Raw genomic sequence first — 19,510 nt, forward strand, 5'->3', positions numbered from 1 at the left:
GTGCCCCAATAAGTGTACAGGAAGAGCTTATTACGCTTCAGATTTTAGCTGCTAGAATTTCATAATTCCTTCGCAGCGGGCAGCCTCAGGGAGACTGAGAAGCGCCCCAACTGAATTTTGCCACCTGGGTGTGACACAAATCCAAACGCCCAAGCTCTCCCTATATCTGTCCCTTTATGACCGGCTGAAGTTCTTTTGTTTGTGTTCGGTTCGGGTACAGCAGCACGGGTCCAAGTCAGAAGCTTGACACGCACTGGCTTATTTATAGGAGAAAGAAAAGAAATAAAGAAACTTGGTTCAGTGTATATATATATATATTATAAGTGAATGAGGGCACCCCACTTGTTCCCAAAGTTTATAGCTAAATCACCTTACCAAAGGTGATTTACAATAGAAATGAAGCAGTTTGACTTTAAGAAAACTATAATAAAGTAACTAACTTACAACAGAGAGACAATTAGAGTGTACACATAAAGAAAACACATTGCAGGTACAATTCTCACCCCTGCGTTCCAGACTTGGCATGGCCAGCATCTTTCTCTCAATCCCTCAGGAAGAAGTAGGGCGAGGTTGGGCGTCCCACGGACCTCAGGAGACAATCAATACCTGTCAGCAGGTGTCAGTGATTGGAGCTCAAATTGGGCGGGCAACTCAACCCTCTTTATACCCCTTGGGTCACATGGTCTTCTTCCTGGTCTCAAGTGGCCAATTAGGAAAAATGGTTTTGAATGCCAAGTTTCCCACGAAGGGTGCAAAGCATAATTCACACCTGGGAAGATGCAGACAATGGGCACCTCTGGTATGTGATGGGCGAAGATTCCTCTCCCGAGACAGTGCAGGCGTGTCAATTACTGATACTAGCCATCACGGCGACGGGAGGCCTCCCAGTCGTCAGCTAGCCCATTTACTGTCTGGTTTCTGTTTATGGTAGAGTCAGGGACAGGCACCACACCTGCGTTCCCAGGGCATCAAAGGCTGACTGCCTTTCTCTTGCTCTCTGGGGGGGGGGGGGGGGGAGAAAAACAAGATGGGGTTCGTGGAAAAACAAGATGGGGTTTGTGTCTGGCTACACTTTTGACAGTGTAATGAGTCAGGATAGCCACCTGCTGACCTGGAAGGGAAAGTCCTCCGTAAGACTCCATGGTGGGCGGGGCCAGATATACCCAGACCCTCCCACAGGAAGCAGAAGGGCAGGACTGGGACTATAAGAACAGAGTGGGAGAGCTCAACTGGAACTCAGCAGGCAAGAGGCTCTTCCTGGCCTCCCCAGGAGGGAGGCCTGATGGTCACAACCCTGGAAAGATGATTGGATAGGACCCCCAGGACCACTGCCTGACCCTGGAGATGGCCCAAGGCTATGCCAAATCCTGCTGAGCATTGAGGCAGGATCAAGGGGACCGGAGCACCAGGACCCAAGAGGGACCCAGACTCTGAGCCCATGGACACCCTGCTAGCACTGGCATGCCCAAAGGGCCCCAAGATGTAGCTGTCCAGCCAGGTAGGACCCCAGGGAAATCAAAAAATGGCTCAGGGAAAGCTGACTCTGTGTCGGCTGATGAGATGGAGGTCAGGTGGGCAGCGCATTGCAGCCTGGATTCCCACTGATCGAGTAGCTACCTGTGCTACCACTGTTAGGGCCCTGGGCTGGGATGCAGTGGAATGGGAAGGCCTGTGTCCCCTCCAGCACCCCATTACTGAGGGTGGCAGGTTCCCCCTATGGGGAAAAGACCCCTGTGCTTGTTGGCTCTCTACCATAACAAGGCGAGCTGACCCCGACTCAAGTCTGCAGCCAGACCTGAGCCCCAAACTGTTATAGATGTCTTGTGTAGTTGCAGCCCTGTCCTGACCCTAGGCCATGGGTACCGAACAGTTACAGACTTTTTGGTAGATTTGCAGGCCGGTCCTGACCCTGGGCTGGGGCATTGAGATTGTAAAACCACCCATCCTGACCTAGGAATGAGGAGTTCCTAGCATGCCTAGCCAGTGTGGTGAGTCAGCATGGCCACCTGCTGACCCGGGCTAGTACAAGCAGTGATTGGGATTATTGCTAGAAGAAATTCTCTTGTCTCCACTTTGTTTTTTCTAATCTTTATTCTAAATAAGCAGATGTCATTCCACCTTGAGGTGAATGCTACAGACTCTGTGCAAGCTCATGAAAATCTAGGATTTCTAAAATGGTGCACTGCAAAAACATGTGTGTGTGTGTGTGTGTGTGTGTGTGTACAGAGAATCACAGCTCTGAGGTAAAGATTGGTGGTTACTGAGCATATAAAGTAAGGGATGAGAGACAAGCCACTTAACTGAGCTCCTACCTGGCCAGAGCCCGCTCATACCAATCACAACTTGTTTTAAAGATCAGAGCTGTCAAGGAGAACGCTGAAGCAATGGCTAATACTGGGCATGTGTGAGAGGTATTTGCTTCTAAAAGTATTAGAGCTACCATATACATAAAAGGCCAGCTGATAGCAGATTGTTTCAGAGCCTGAGCCAGAAGGAAAATGGAGTGGAGACTATAGAGCTCTCCCCCCTCCTTGCTGGCTTTAAAGTAAGCAGGATAATTACAGCATAGAATAAGTATAGTTTATAGATTTAGAGCATGAGTGGGTTTATAAGAATGCATAAAATGCTGTTAATTGCAACATAACTATGTCAATTTTGAAGCACATTTAAGAGGTATTGTAGCAATTTGTTACCCACTGGCCACTTGTAACAAATTGCTTCACTTAGAATAATTTAAACTATACTCTGTTGCAGTTTGAATACTCTCTTACTTACAATAAGGGATTGTGCCATAGGGATTTTATGTTTTTATTTAGGATACTCTATATTAGGGATTATTAGTTATATTAATAAAATACTTTTTATTTTGGCGAGGAATACTGCCTCTGTTAACTATTTTGTTGGAAGGCTACATCTGTGTCCATTAGTATTTCCTTAATGATCCTGGAAGCTAATACCTCAGGAAGAACAGGCTAAAGGGGTAATAGGAAAGCTATTTTAGAGCAGGATCCCAAAATATATTTTCTGAGTAATGGGGTGGAGGCAGCAAGAGGAAGAAGTGAGGAAAGAGGCTTTGCCTGCATTGGAAATTTGCCACTGATTTCAGCGATTGACCTGCACTTGTCCACACTCCAATTGTAGACAATGAGTCATTTATGAAACCATGATCTTCTCTGCTTGAAATTCACTTCACTGGTGCAAACAATAGTTCCTTGCCATTTCATTCAGCTAATAATGTGTTTACACAAAGGGGAAACCTTAACTGCTTGCTTCATTTTGCTTTCACTTAAAGGTGATATGCAGAAGGTCAGACTAGATGATCTGCTGGTGCTTGCTGGCCTTCAACTTCATGATTATGATGCTAATGGCATGTCATCGGTAGCTGCAGACCAAGCATTTCTGTCAGCAATGCCAAAGTGACATAGTTAGCGTCTGCCACTGTTTAGAGTGCTGCAGCCAGCCCAGTGGAGTTGTCACGCTGGACCATTGCCATCCTCCTGTTTTTCATTTTAGTGCTGAGTCAGAACTTACCTGAACCACACAGTTTGGATCTCACTCCCTTGTTCCAAATACTACTCAATACCACCTTGGGCTTCCTGCAGCCTTTGGGGTAATGGGGATGTCACCCCAAAGTAAGATGGGGTTGTGGCTGCAGTTTCTGCTGCAGAAACGAGCAGCTATAGATCCCCTCACCACAGCTGTGTGTTTGTGACCAAGTCATGAGTTCTTATTTGGTTGATTTGTATTCACACACCGGCTTTTTTTCAAGCCTGGACTTTCCTCTCACCTTTTTAAAATCTGAAACCCACAGGCACCTAGAGTTGCCAGCCTTCTAACTGCTGAAAACCAGCCCCCACCCTCTGCTCCACTTCTCTGCCCCCGGTCCCTGCCCTGCTCTGCTCTGTTGCTTCCCCCAAGAACCCTCCTCTACTTACTCCTTTTCCCCCTCCCATTGCTCACTGCTTTCCTCCCTCCCTGTTCCTTTGTGACTGGAACATCTCCACCTCCCCTTTAGCTCACCACTAGCCTCAGCTAGGCTTCCTTTACTCTGGAGCTGGGATAGGAGCTGGAGCCTGACTCAGAGGCTGCCTGCAGATAGGAGGTGGCCAGGGCTGGCAGACTTCACTGGGTCCTGGGCAATGCAGGAGGGACTCCGCTCTGGGCTCCTGGAAGGCGTAGAGCCTTGGGCAGAAGGGGCAAAGCTAGGGGCGAGCCTCCCCCAGCCAGGCCTCAGCACTGCCTGGGCCTCTAGCGGTGATTTAAAAGACCTGGGTCTCTAGATGCTGGACTGCCACTGCTGTGGTAACAGCAGTGGTGGCCCGGAATCCCATGTCCTTTTAAATCACCAGGTCCCAGCACAACAGCCTCCTTTGCCCTCCCCCTTGCTGGGGCCCTAGAAATGGCCCAAGATGAGCCAATCCTGGTATGGATCCCACCCCCTAACTGGACTTTTGGTGTCTGTTTAGCAATGTTCCTGCTAAATTTTCCATCTGTGTGGAATAAATTTACGGGGACCAAGGAATGTGCAGATGTGCACCACCAGTAGACTCACATGTTATTGGCTGTGGGCAGTCTGCTAATCAGCTGGGTAGCATTTGAATCTCTCCTCGGTGACTGCCCAAGGGCTCAGCTTGCAGGGAACACTGGTGGCTGGTGCATCTGATCCAGACACTGCCAGGTCCCTTTTTGACCAGATCTTCTTCTAGTGGAAAACTGGGCACTTGGCAGCTGTATGATGCACCAGAATATGAGCAGGATGTGCTGATGTGAAGGTACTCAGCCCCAACTCTCATCCTGACCAATAAGGGTCAGTCTTCATGGCAGCCTCCCATTTGTTCCTCTCTGCACATAAGCTCTCCTCCTCCTCCTCCCCTTCCCTTTTCCCCCCATCTCTTAACTCTTATTCTGACAAGTAGCATGAAGTACCTCAGTGTGGGTAGGATGTTGAAACCTGCTCTCCATCTTTATAAGCATCTTTTTCTTTGGGACTCCATGGTTGAACTTGAAGGAGCAGAAAAGGACCTATAATGCTTATGATGCTGAGTCCCAAGGAGGAGAGTAACCCTAGGGCAGGGATTCCCAAACTGTGCTTTACATACCCCTGAGGGCATGCAAAATATCTCTGGCTGGCATGTGGGAAAAATTGTGCAAGGGTGGACTTTAGTAACTAATTGAATTTTCATAAATCTACTCAGTTAAAGCTTTTAAACTTGGAATTTGTTTTATAAATACAGTAATTAAATTACTTCAGCATGTATCAATGAGAACACAGATATACTGATGTACAGAGCCCTCACCAGCAATCACTGTACAATGTGAGTTCACTTGCCCAGCAGCTGTCCAATCTGCTTGAGCTCAGAACTTGGGGGAGTGTTTTGGGTGTAGATGTCACACTATAACTCTGTATGTAACAGTGAAATATGGACAGATGGCTAACGACTGGTAGTGTTAAGAAGAACACACAAAGGATCATTGAGAAGGGCAGGTTTATGCTGGGAGCTGCTAGATTTGGAAGAAGTATGCAATAAGAGAAGTTTGAGAATATTTGCCCTAGAGAGTGGAACTGCAAAGAAAATTCCTCTGCTCAGTGGTGAGAGGTATTTGCGAGAGGGGAATGGAAAAGGTTTTTAACCCTTCCCTAATAAGCGGGTGCCACAGCCTGTTCCACACCTGTTCTGTTGAACTTCAGTTTCTAGGATCTGCCATCTGAATCTTTTACCACAACTGAATTAAAAACAAAAAAAAGGATTGGCATGTTTTAGGTGTAATATTTAAAAGGAAGAGAATATAATACTCAATTCAGAACATAGTATTATGTGTTCTAGTAATCTGCATAATTGACGACTCCTTAGAAACAAGGAAATCATGCATAAACAATGAGGTCCTGTGGCACCTTATAGACTAGCCCATTTATTGGCGCATACTCTTTTGGGGGCAAAGACCCACTTCATCAGATCATGTGATTGGAGAGGCCTTCATAACTGTTGGGGGAAACAGCCTCTTGTATCCTTTTTATACCCTTTCCCATGCCCTTCCTTTGATGTGGGTGTGTTCTTTTTGTTTCTTTAGCTTGTAAATTTTTTAGGGAAAATATTATTTTCCTATATGTACAATATTTTGAAGACTTTAGATATTGTCACATGCATAAAAATTATTAGCTTAGAAAGTGTTAATGGCTCTCTGATTTATATTTTATCCATCATTTGACTGTTGACATCCTTTCTTACTCTCTTGATAGCATATTCAGTAGCCATTTCATATGCAAATGTATACCAAACTCGCTTAGTTTATGCTCATAACAAAAAGTTAGTCCATAAGGCTATGGTACCATCTAGCCTCTGTCTTCTCATCGTTTGGAAGTTTAACAGGGCATGTATGATAGAAATATTTGGGAGGAAATGTGATATGTATGAGGCCACTTTTCTAGTTAAAATATGTTTATTAGCACTAATACAAACAGTTTCATCTATATTTTGAAAAATGTCAACTCTTAGCTGTTGAAAAACAGGAAAAAGTAGTGAGAAAATTACTTCAAGAAATTTCAAAGTTTTGAATACCCGTAATTCTCAAAATCCAGAAATCTGAGCAAATTGCAAGGAAGCAAGCAGACAAGGAGTAGGACTACTACGTATTTCCAGTCTGATGATCCCCGAGTGCTTTACAAATTAGTGATAGGAATCCCATCAGAAGCAGTCATCTGTGAGGTACAATAGTGTAGCTATTAGTAGCATGATCAAATTTCATAGCTCTTCATAACAGAAAATGCAGAGGAAGATGGTGAGTTAAAGTGAAAGGAAAATGTAGCATGTGTTGGGGGGGTGAGGAGGGAGGGAGATTAAAATGTTGTGAGGTACCACAAGTTAGCATCCCTACACCTGGGCTACGTCTAAACTGCAGAGTAGTATTCTTGTGCAAGAGTGCGTCCACACTGCCATGTGCTTTTGCACAAGAGTGTCCATGGCAGTGTGGATGCTCTCTTGCGTAAGAAAGCTCTGATGGCCATTTTAGCCATAGGGGTTTCTTGTGCAAGAAACCCCTGTTGCCCGTCCACACTGCCCTCTTCCACAAGAGGGCTTTATTCCTCGTGGGGAGAGGAATAACTCTTGCACAAGAAGCCCTGTGTTCCGACGCTTTACGGTAAATTTACTTGCGGCTGTTCTTGCACAAAAAGCCTGCAGTGTAGACATAGCCCTCAAGGAAAGTGCCACAGGTTTTTAATAAGTGGCCAGAAAAAAGGGTGTCAAAGTGAAACAATCCACTTCTCTTCAATGCACATATTTACATTTCCAACATGTCTGCATTAACTTCCACGTAACAACTGGCATGTATATTTAATCAAGAATGATCCCTGATTTTTCTGCAGCCTTGTTGAAACAGACATGCACCTTTTCATCTTGTCTTCATTAATAGGATTCCTCCAGAATGGAAAGAAATTCGCGCACAGCCTTTTTGTGAACTACTGCAAATGAAGGCTAAACCTGAGGGCATCCTGTTTTGAGGCAAACAAAATAGACAGGAACAGTAATCATGTGTGCACTGCTGCAGGCCCTATGTTTTGTGAACTGTTTTACAATTAGTTTTGCAATGTTGCTTTGTAATACAAAACTCTCATGGAAAACTGGATTGTACAAGACAGTATTAGTAGGACTCGTATACAAATTTCAACTTCTATTCTAGTGGTATCCACTAATAGGAGTATAGACAGATATATGCTATGTACATCCAAGTGCACAATTTTAACTGTGAAGACCATTCTTATTTGTTCCTCATCAAGCTTCCCTGCTAGATCTTGCTGTCCATCTGTTCCTCCTATATTAGTGATCTTTCTCTATGGTAGAAAATCTAGCTGGAGCACTTTGGGTTGGCAGAAAACATGGAATAGCAAGTCAATGTATGCATTGCAAATTGTTAGCTATACACCTATCCACTATCATTGATCACATGTAGACATCTATTAGAATTTCCATTATAAAGCCTAGATGGCTCACTGAGTTAATACAAAAGCCATTCAAAAGTCTGATAAAGCCAGACTAGGGCTGTATGCCCTGAGAGATGCTGTGACTCTATTTTCATTTTCTAGCTCCTTGAATAATCTCCTTGTTGCCCCTAGGGAACAAGCTGCATGCTTTCTATGGGTAACTAATCAGAAGGTGAGGTACTTGTTTTGAGGGATATTAAACAAGGGATGTCCATTGTAAATATAATCAAGATCTCATTCCCTATACTTAAGTTTGGGTTGATTTGTGTGTGGCTTTTTTTTTTTTTAAATTGGGAGGACATAGATGCACCCATTGGCGTTGACACAGGCTCACCGGCAAGTGCAGTTATCTCAGTGGTTCCCAAACTTTTTTTTATATTGCGAACTGGCAAACCCATTCACAAACTTTTGGTGGACTGATAAAATTTTATTTGCATATTCATTATGGTAATTAATTTTAAGAGCTCATTTGTTGTTTTACATCGCATCTGTACACACACAATACATGTCCTTCTAACGGATCAGAGTTTGCAGCTATCTACAACACTAAATTCTGTTAAAAGAATCCTTTCCTTATAGAATCATAGAATAATAGGACTGGAAGGGACCTCGAGAGGTCATCGAGTCCAGGCCCCGCCCTCAAGGCAGGATCAAGCTCCGTCTACACCATCCCTGACAGATGTCTATCTAACCTGTTCTTAAATATCTCCAGAGAGGGAGATTCCACCACCTCCCTTGGCAATTTATTCCAATATTTGACCACCCTATCTTTAGTTATTAACACCTATCCACTACTGTGATCTATGCCATCAAATGTCAGCAATGCCCCACTGCCATCTATATTGGCCAGACTGTACAGTCTCTGCGGGCGAGAATTAATGGACATATCAGATAGCCGAAAAGGAAACACAGAAACCTGCTGGAGAACACTTTAACTGGCCTGGGCACTCATTAATGGATCTCAAAGTCAGTGTTATTTCAGGCCAATTCCACAAGCCAATACACAGGTAAGGGTTGGAACTTAACTTCATTTACAAGTTTGATTCCTATTGGAGAAGAATGGAGATATTGACTGGCTCTCACAGTACCTTCCACATCCTAATGACTTACTTAACCAACCAGTCAACCAATGTGTACTTATAGAGGGGCAAATTGTTCTTATCAGCCTCTTGTAACTTAAATCTAATTCACTGTTTTCCCCCCCCCCCTTTTCCTGGCTCTGTCTTCCCTTATTTATTCTTGGATCTGGACTTTTAAAACTCCAGTCATCTGAAGAAGTGGGTCATACCCATGAAAGCTCATGATACCACCTACATGCTTTGTTAGTCTTCAAGGTGCTACTAGACTATTCATTGTTTAAATTTTTATAGTTACAGACTAACTCAGCTACCCCCTGAAGTTATGTAAATTTTGTTTGAAATGTAATCCTGCAAATTTCATGAGCTAGGCCTTTTTGTTCTGCCTATAGCCCCCAGGGAAACAAGTTAGACACCCCAAACTCCCCCCTAGCCTTACCCCTGGGGCAAGGGAGACCTGTACAGCTAGCCCTTCCCCCAGCCGGCTCACCCTACATGTGAACGGGGCAGAATGACTCCAGTCTACCTGGTGCCCCTGGGGAAGCTAGGAGGAGATGCAGCATGAGAATCCAGGATGCTCCCATTCACCTCCAGGACTGGGGAATGCACATGGGGCAGACAGGAAGGTCTCACATCTCTGCAGGGGCCTCTGTCAGCAGCCAGGGTTCCCTAGTGGTCCCTCCATGGCTCCCCCAGCAAAAGTTGAGTTTGTCCCCCCCTGGCTGTGCCACTGCTCTGTGCCAGGGGAGAGGAGTTGGAACAAACACTCTGCCGCAGGGGCAGAACTGCAGCAGCTAGTGCTCCATGGGGTAAGTGAGGCACTGCAAGCCAGCCGCCTGCTCGCTCCCCTGGCAGCCCTTGCTAATCTGGGGAAAGGTGGCCAAGGGTCTGGAACCCCCATCAGGCCACAGCAAAAACCAACAGAGGGATCATTGGGGGGGGGGGAGGCAGAGGAGAGGTGCAGTGCATTCACAGCCTTTGCACTCTCCCGCCCCCATGGGCCTGTCAATGCATGGGCATGGCATGGCATGGCATGGCAGTGGGCCACAGTCAGCAGTTCATAGCCCAGAACTGGTTCATGGACTGGCAGTTGGGAACCACTGGGCTAGCTAAGCTTTGTTGAGTACACTGGACAACTTGTCTACCACTTTTCTGTGGAGTGATTTGTGCACCAACAGATTTCAATACATTACCGACTAGAGGCTGCAGCAACTCAAAGATTTCTCATGTTTCCTGAATGATATAAAAGCTTCAGAGACATCAATAGGACAATTGCATAAACTGGATAATAATCACTCAGCCTAGGCTATGAGATGGTGTCATAGGGCTTCTGTGTCACTACTCAGCATTCTTCCCTTCACAGTTCATATGGCATCACAAACATCCACTTGTCTTTACTAAAGTGTGTATATATTCTTCTGCATCGTACTACAACACAGCATAATGCAGGCTTAGAGCAAAAGGAGGTATGTGAGGAAAAGCCTTCTGCAGCCTTTAACTTCCTTCACTGCCCCCTTGCTGCCTGTGGCTTCCACTTTCATCTCCCAATTACCTTGTTAGTCCAGTGATTACTACCCAGGTGCTACAACGCAACAACGCACAGACTGACATTATTCGCAAACGACAACAAGCGACACACAATCTTAGCCGCGCTGAACACCATGCCATCCAGAGTCTCAAAAACAACCTGGACATTGTAATCAAACCAGCTGACAAAGGGGGTGCTGTGGTCATTATGAATAAGGCCGACTATTACCAGGAGGCAACCAGACAACTCTCGAACACCACATTTTACAAACCTCTCCCCTCTGACCCCACCTTGGACTACCAAAAGAAACTACACTGTCTCCTTAAAAGCCTCCCCACAGCTACTCGGGAACAAATCCTCACAGAATCACCTTCTGACCCCCGACCAGGATTGTTCTATCTACTTCCCAAGATCCATAAACCTGGGCACCCCGGACGTCCCATCATCTCTGGTATTGGCACGCTCACTACTGGTCTATCCAGCTATGTAGACACTCTTCTCAAACCCTTCGTAACCAATACCCCCAGCTATCTCCGAGACACTACTGACTTCCTAAGGAAACTACAAAACATCGATAACCTCCCCAATAATACCATCCTTGCCACCATGGATGTAGAAGCTCTATATACCAACATCCCACATGAAGACGGATTACAAGCAATTAGAAACACTATCCCAGAGGACACTACTGCCAACCTGATAGCAGACCTATGTAACTTTGTTCTCACCCACAATTATTTCCAGTTTGAGAACAACTTATACCTCCAGATCAGCGGCACAGCCATGGGTACACGCATGGCCCCACAGTATGCTAACATCTTTATGGCTGACCTAGAACAACGTTTCCTCAACTCCCGTCCCCTTTCACCCCTCCTCTACCTACGGTACATCGATGACATCTTTATGATCTGGACACATGGCCAAGAAACACTGGAGATATTCCACAGAGATTTCAACAACCTACACCCCACCATCAACCTCAGCCTGGACCATTCTACACGAGAGATCCACTTCCTGGACACCACCGTACAAATCAACAATGGAAAATTAGACACCACTCTCTACAGAAAACCCACCGACTCATACAGTTACCTACATGCATCCAGCTCCCATCCAGAACACACCACACGATCCATCGTCTATAGCCAAGCCCTTCGATACAACCGCATCTGCTCTAACCCCACTGACAGAGACCAGAAGCTTCAGGATCTCTACCAAGCATTTATAAATCTCAACTACCCACCCAGAGAAATAAAAAAGCAAATTGAAAGAGCCAGACGAATACCTAGAAACCATCTACTTCAAGACAGACCCAAGAAAACCAACAATAGAACACCACTTGTCATCACCTACAACCCCCAACTAAAACCTGTCCAACACATTATCAATAAACTACAGCCTATATTGGAACAGGATACCATACTCAAAGAGGCTCTGGGAGACAGACCCATAGTCTCATATAGACAACCACCTAACCTCAAGATGATTCTTACCAACCACCACAGGACATACCACACTAATACCAACCCTGGTACCTTCCCTTGCAACAAACCCCGTTGCCAGCTTTGTCCACATATTCATTCTGCTGATACCATTATTGGACCTAACCAAGTAAGTTATAAGATCAAGAACACATATTCCTGCGCATCCAGAAATATAATCTATGCTATCATGTGCCGAAAGTGTCCGTCTGCTATGTACATTGGACAAACATCTCAGACACTTCGCCAAAGGATTAATGCCCACAAAACAGATATCAGACAAGATCACAAAGAGAAAACAGTTTCTTGCCACTTTAACCAGAAAGGACACTCTCTAAATGACTTAGCCACCTGCATTCTGCTACAAAGACCTTTTACATCTGCACTTGAAAGGGAATCCTCTGAACTGTCATTCATGTTAAAATTCGACACTTATCACCAAGGACTTAACAAGACTTTGAACTTTCTCACCCATTACCAAGACAGTTTCCCCAATTATCACCTGTAATACCATTAACTCACAAACATCCCACTCTCCCTACCTTTAATATCAGCAATTCACAGACACTTACCTTCCTTCCTCCCCCTTCCCACCCCCCCGCATCCCCCTTCTGTTCTGCAATGTGATTTGTCCTTTTCATATTTGTTCATTTTTTTTAATTGTATCCTTTGGTATATATGGTTGTGACTACTTTCTTCCACTATTTGATCTGAGGAAGTGGGTCTGGCCCACGAAAGCTCATCATCTAATAAACCATCTTGTTAGTCTTTAAAGTGCTACATTGTCCTGCATTTTGCTTCAACTACCCCAGACTAACACGGCTACATTTCTATCACTATTCTACCCAGGTGCTCAATCCCCCAAGGGAAAGGTTAACTGCCTCCAGCTGGGCCTGCAGGCTTCTTCAGACTGCATCAATGTCAGGTGATGAGTGCTGCTGGTAGTGTCCTGTTTAATACAATTTACTTCATTTTTCTTATCCTGAGAACTAACACTTTGATACCAATGTGTTACAAGGGGAAAGATAAAAGCCCAAACTTTCAAATGCTTGACAATTAGGAATCTAAAGCTGTAACTTAGAAAAACCAAAACAAACAAAGCTAGAAACATCAAGGTCTGGAATTACTCAGTGAAGGTTTCAACTATTGTTTAATTTGTAATGAAAGAGGGGCCAGAGTTTAAGCAATTAGGTGCTGAGGCTCAAGCAACTTTTTTACATTGATAACTGATGCAGCTAGCCCAAAAGGGACTGATCTATGAGTTACAAAGCCTACGGATGCCAGAGCTCAACCCTGGCTAGCTCTGGCACAAATTAAACATTTTTTTCTGTCAGTTTATCCCAAACCACTGTCCTCCATTTAACTGCAAATGTATCCTGGATAAACCCCTGCAATCAATCAATCAATCTCTCTCTCTCTCTCTCTCACACACACACACACACACACACACACACACACACACACACACACACACACAAAATGGTCTAGAGTAGACAAACTTAACCTCAGTCCTTGGTTGGATATCCCACTCCCATTTACCCTACTAGTATTGCTCAGAAACATCGTACTCAAGATTAAGTTCAGACATGAACTAGCTCTGTAACCGATATATGGCTGTACAATGGAAGGTGAATATCATAGAATACTAGGACTAGAAGGGACCTCGAGAGGGCATCAAGTCCAGTCCCCTGCCCTCATGGCAGGATCCAGTACTGTCTAGACTATCCTTGATAGACATTTATCTAACCTACTCTTAAATATAACTCTTAAAAATAACCTACTCCACAACCTCCTTAGGCAATTTATTCCAGTGTTTAACCACCCTTTACAATTAGGAACTTTTTGCTAATGTCCAACCTAAGCCTCCCTTGCTGCAGTTTAAGCCCACTGCTTCTTGTTCTATTTTCAGAGGTCCCCTCTCAATCTTCTCTCTTCCAAACTAAACAAGCTCAATTCTTTCAGTCTTCCTTCATAGGTCATGTTCTCTAGACCTTCAACCATTCTTGTTGTTCTTCTCTGGACCTTCTCCAATTTCTCCACATCTTTCTTGAAAGTGGTGCCCAGAACGGGACACAATACTCCAACTGAGGCCTAATCAGTGCAGGAGTAGAGCGGAAGAATGACTTCTCATGTCTTGCTCACAACACAGCTGTTAATACATCCCAGAATCATGTTTGCTTTTTTTGCAACAGCATCACACTGTTGACTCATTTAGCTTGTGGTCCACTATAACCCCTAGATGCCTTTCTGCTGTACTCCTTCCTAGAAAGTCGCTTCCCGTTCTGTATGTGTGAAACATTGTTCCTTCCTAAATGGAGCACTTTGCATTTGTCCATATTAAACTTCATCCTGTTTACCTCAGACCATTTCTCCAATTTTTCCAGATCAGTTTGAACTACGACTCTATCCTCCAAAGCAGTTGCAAACCCTCCCAGCTTGGTATCATCTGCAAACTTAATAAGCGTACACTCTATGCCAATATTTAAATGGCTGATGATATTGAACAGAACTGGTCCCAAAACAGACCCCTGCAGAACACTACTTGTTATACCTTTCCTGCAGGATTGTGAACTGTCTAAAATCATAATTGTAAACGTGGCTGACTAAAGTTAAACACGGAAATACACTTTTCCTCTTGGGATATATCTACACTGTAATAATAGAGCTGTGACACAGCTGAACTTCCTAAGTGACTTGGCTGTAAAGTTGTACATTGTTTTATTATGGAATGCAGGGGGTTTTTACATAATTTTACGTTCAACTTTATGATAAAGAGATTGCACTACAGTACTTTTATTGGGGAAATTGAAAAATACGACTTCAGTCTTTACAGTGCAAACTTTATAAAGTGAGCAGTGTGCACTTTGCATTCTTTTGTAATCTAAATCAATATAGTTGAACATGTAGAAAACATCCAAAATATTTAAATACATTATATTCTATTAACAATGTGACTAATTTTGTAATTAATCATGGTTTTTAAATCCCTTGACAGTCCTCATTATTACTCAACATTCTGTGTAAATATGCCTAGTAATTCATTTATTTGTTTAAAAACAATTGCCTGAATTTTTTGTTAGTATTGTTAGACATATTTGCTTACAGGCATTTTGAAATAAATTACTAAATAGTTGAAAGAGTTTAAATAGACAAAAATATGCAGATTTTTACACAATTTTAAAATATTGCGCTCAGAGTTTTGGCAGAGAATTCCTCCAGTAGCAGACACTGCCTGAGCCCCACGAGCCAGAGTCACTTGACCTGGACTAGCTATGGGTTTTCTATGGCAGTGTATATGTACTCTTTGTGACCTGGGAACTTTGACTGCCCGGGAACTCTGAAAATCAGGTATTCTTTATTTGCTTAGGTACCTAACTATGAATTTAGTTATCTAACTTTAGGCATATGTTTGAAAATTCTGGTATAAATTATTTAAGATCATACTATAGGTCAGTAGTCAAATTATAAGTCAACTAGGCTCAAATCCAGACCTTGAGCTTCAGTCCCAAAGGTTCTAATCATGAATTTTACTACCTATCCATATAATAGATACAATTAATCCTAAATCTTTAATGCATTCACTGAGTCAAAATCAGACTCTGGTTTTAGTGAACACCACTCCATTTATATCCATGTCAATTTGCATTCAACCTGAAGTCAATAGACTTTCATCCATTAATAATTGCTTCTTGGAGCAACTAGTGCTGGAACCCATGTAAGGAGAGACCATTCTTGATTTAGTTCTAAGTGGTACACAGGATCTGGTCCAACAGATGAATATAGCTGAATTGATTTGGTAATAACATAATTCAATTTATCATCTTTGGTATTTTTCCCTTCAGAAGGAAATCCACCTGAGGAGCATTCAACTTCAAAAAGGGGAACTACACAAAAATGAGGAGGCTAGTTAAATGGAAATTAAAGAAACAGTCACAGGAGTGAAATGACTGCAAGCTGCATATAAACTTTTAAAAATCATTCTAATAGACTTATACTGAATGTTTGCCCCAAATGAAGAAAAAAAATCCCCAACCTCTTACTAGACCAAAAACATGCCAGCTTGTTTAAACAGAGGGTTTTTTTTAAGTGGTTAGAGACAAAATACCTCATTTTAAAAATAGGAAGTAAAATCTCCTGTGAAAATAGAATGGAGCATAAACTCTGGCAGGTCAAGTGTAATTGTCAGCCTAAAAATGATTTGACTAGCAAAAGATACAAACTAACAGTAAAATATTTTAAGTTCTTCAGAGGCAAGAAAGCACCTAAATAAGCAGTGGGGCTCCTGGATGCTCCAAGTGCTAAAGGATTACTCAAGAAAGACAAGGACACAGTTGAGAAGTTAAATGAATCCATGGTAGAGGATGTGAGGGAGATTCCCACACTTGAGCCATTCTTTTTATGTGATAAGGACAAACTGGAGAAATGGTCTGAGGTAAATAGGCTGAAGTTTAATAAGGACAAATGCAAAGTACTCCACCTAGGAAAGAACAATCAGTTTCACAAAGAGAGAATGGGAAGCGACTGTCTAGGAAGGAGTACTGCAGAAAAGGATCTAGTGGTCATAGTGGACCACAAGCTAAATATGTGTAAACAGTGTGACAAACCAAAGAGCAAACTTGATTCTGGGAGGCATTAACAGGAAGGTTGTGAGCAAGACACGAGAAGTCATTCTTTTGCTCTACTCTGTGCTGATTAGGCCTCAACTGGAGTATTGTGTCCGGCTCTGGGCACCACATTTCAAGAAAGATGTGGAGAAACTGGATAAGGTCCAGAGAAGAGCAACAAAAATGATTAAAGGTCTGGAAAACATGAGCTATGAGGCAAGGCTGAAGGAATTGGGTTTGTTTAATTTGGAAAAGAGAAGACTGAGAGGGACGTGATAGCGGTTTTCAAGTATCTAAAAAGGTATCGGCGGGGGGGGGGGGGGAATTGTTCTCTTTGGCCTCTGATAAAACAAGAAGCAATGGGCTTAAACTTCAGCGAGGGAGGTTTAGGTTGGACATTAGGAAAAATTTCCTAACTGTCAGGGTAGTTAATTACTGGAATAAATTGCTTAAGGAGGTTGTGGAATCACCTTAATTGGAGATATTTAAAAGCAGGTTAGACAGACATCTATTAGAGATTATATAGGCTGTGCTTGGTCCTGCCATGAGGGCAGGGAACTGGACTTGATTATCTCTTGAGGTCCCTTCCAGTTCTAGTATTCTATGATAACTCTGAGGAACTGTCCCAGATAGAGGTTTCAATAAAGGAGCTTTTGGAACAAATTGATAAATACATCATCAGGACCAGATGGTATTAAAATATGAAATTGCATTACTAACAACAGTGGTATGTAACCTATCGCTTAAATCAGCCCCTGTACCAGATTACTGCTGGATAACTAATGCAACATTAATTTTTTTTATTTTTTTTTATGGCTCCAAAGGCACTTCTGGCAATTACAGGCCAGTAAGCCTACCTTCAGTACCAGACAGTTTTGTTCCTTACTATAGTTTCATCCAATTTATCAGAGAAATAGATGAACAAATGTAGCCAGACACGAACCCCATCTTGGTTTCAGGCCCCCCTCCCCCAGAGAGCAAGAGAAAGGCAGTCAGCCTTTGATGCCCTGGGAACACAGGTGTGCTGCCTGTCCCTGACTCTACCATAAACAGAAACCAGACAGTAATTGGGCTAGCTGACGACCTGGGGCCTCCCGCCGTCCTGATGGCTAGTACCAGTAATTGACATGCCTGCACTGTCCCGGGAGAGGAATCTTTGCCCATCACATACCAGAGGTGCCCATTGTCTGCATTTTCCCAGGTGTGAATTACGCTTTGCACCCTTCGTGGGAAACTTGGCATTCAAAGCCATTTTTCCTAATTGGCCACTTGAGACCAGGAAGAAGCCTACGTGACCCAAGGGGTATAAAGAGGGGTATAGTAGCCCACCCCATTGGAGCTCCAATCATCTATACTTGCTGGCAGGTATTGATTGTCTCCTGAGGTCTGTGGGATGCCCAACCTCGCCCTACTTCTTCCCGAGGGATTGAGAGAAAGACGCTGGCCATGCCAAGTCTGGAACGCAGGGGTGAGAATATATACCTGCTAGATGTCTATTTTGCATGCATTTAATAAGAGCTCAGGGAACCAAAAGGGTTTCATGGTACCTGTAAGTGACCTTATTAGTGTAATTTCTGTCCTGTCCTTTGTAGTGGCTGTGTTATCTGTAACACAGCAGTAGCATTTAACAGCTAAGTTTACCCTGTAACAATAAAATAGTAACTGTTTAAGCTTTAACCTGACTCCTTCAGTTGCTGTAACAGAACCAAGCACAATTTAAAAGAACTTCAGCCGGTCATAAGGGACTCACTGCCCTGACCGTTGGCTGACACCATGAAAAACTTAAACAACAAATATTCAGTAGCACCTTAAAAACTAACAAAACATGTAGATGGCATCATGAGCTTTCGTGGGCACAAGCCACTTCTTCAGATTACTAGAGTATTAAAAGTCCAGATTCAAGAATAAATAAGGGAAACGGAAGGGGGGAAAGGAGACAGTGAGTAGATTTTTTTGAGTAGTTAGAAGAGGCTGATAAGAACAATAACAATGGAGATGCTAAAACTTGTAAATGAAGTTAAGTGCCAATCCTTCCCTGTGTATTTGGCTTGTGGAATTGGCCTGAAACAACACAGCTACTTGGAGATCCATTAATGAGTGTCCAGGAAGGTTAAAGTGTTCTCCAACAGGTTTCTGTGTATTGCCTTTATGGATATCTGATTTGTGTCCATTCATTCTTTCCCGTAGAGACTACCCAGTTTGGCCAATATACATGGCAGTGGGGCATTGATGGCATTCATCACATTAGTGGATGTACAGTTAAATGAGCCCCTCATGTAGTGTCTGATGTTGTTGGGTCCAGTGATGAAATCACAAGTGTAGATGTGTGGGCAGAGTTGGCACCAGGGCTGATTGCAGGGGTGGGTTCCTGGATGATTATGATGGAGGTGTGTTGCGTGGTTACTAGAAAGAATTTTTTTTGGTTAGGCTGTTTTCTGTAGGCGAGGAGTGGCCTTTTCTCCTAAGGCCTCTGATGCTTTGTCTACACTGCAGCGTTTTTGCACAAGAAGCTTTTTGTGCAAATGATGGGGTACTTATACACTGCAGTGCTATTTTGGGATAACGGAGTATCCTGAAATAGCTATCCCGTGTTTTCACAGCAAGCCTGTTATTTTGGACTCACTATTCCAACATCCCTATAAACCTCATGCTATGAAGAGATCTTCTGCAAAAACTTCTTGCACAAAAGCGTGTCCACACCTCAAAAGCACATCGCAAAAGTGATGTGCTTTTGTGCAAAAGAGCATCCACACTGCATGAATGCTCTTGCACAAGAAAGCTCTGATTGATGGCCATTCTATTAATGGCAGAGCACCTGTGCTTTTTCTGATAGGCTCTGTTTT

General features: G+C 43.5%; 1 protein-coding gene across 1 annotated transcript in view; it reads left to right on the forward strand.

The window, feature by feature from the left end:
• Window positions 1-302: 302 nt before the first annotated feature.
• The window catches only part of LOC102459020 (deubiquitinase DESI2-like), an 89,119-nt gene continuing 69,911 nt past the window's right edge, over window positions 303-19,510 (forward strand). The window contains exon 1 of the mRNA XM_075927316.1: window positions 303-1,498. The gene's annotated coding sequence lies outside the window, so the exon portion shown is untranslated. The remainder of the gene's footprint in view (window positions 1,499-19,510) is intronic.

Source organism: Pelodiscus sinensis, chromosome 4 (genome assembly GCF_049634645.1).
Source record: "Pelodiscus sinensis isolate JC-2024 chromosome 4, ASM4963464v1, whole genome shotgun sequence".
In the NCBI taxonomy this organism is placed as follows: Eukaryota; Metazoa; Chordata; order Testudines; family Trionychidae; genus Pelodiscus; species Pelodiscus sinensis.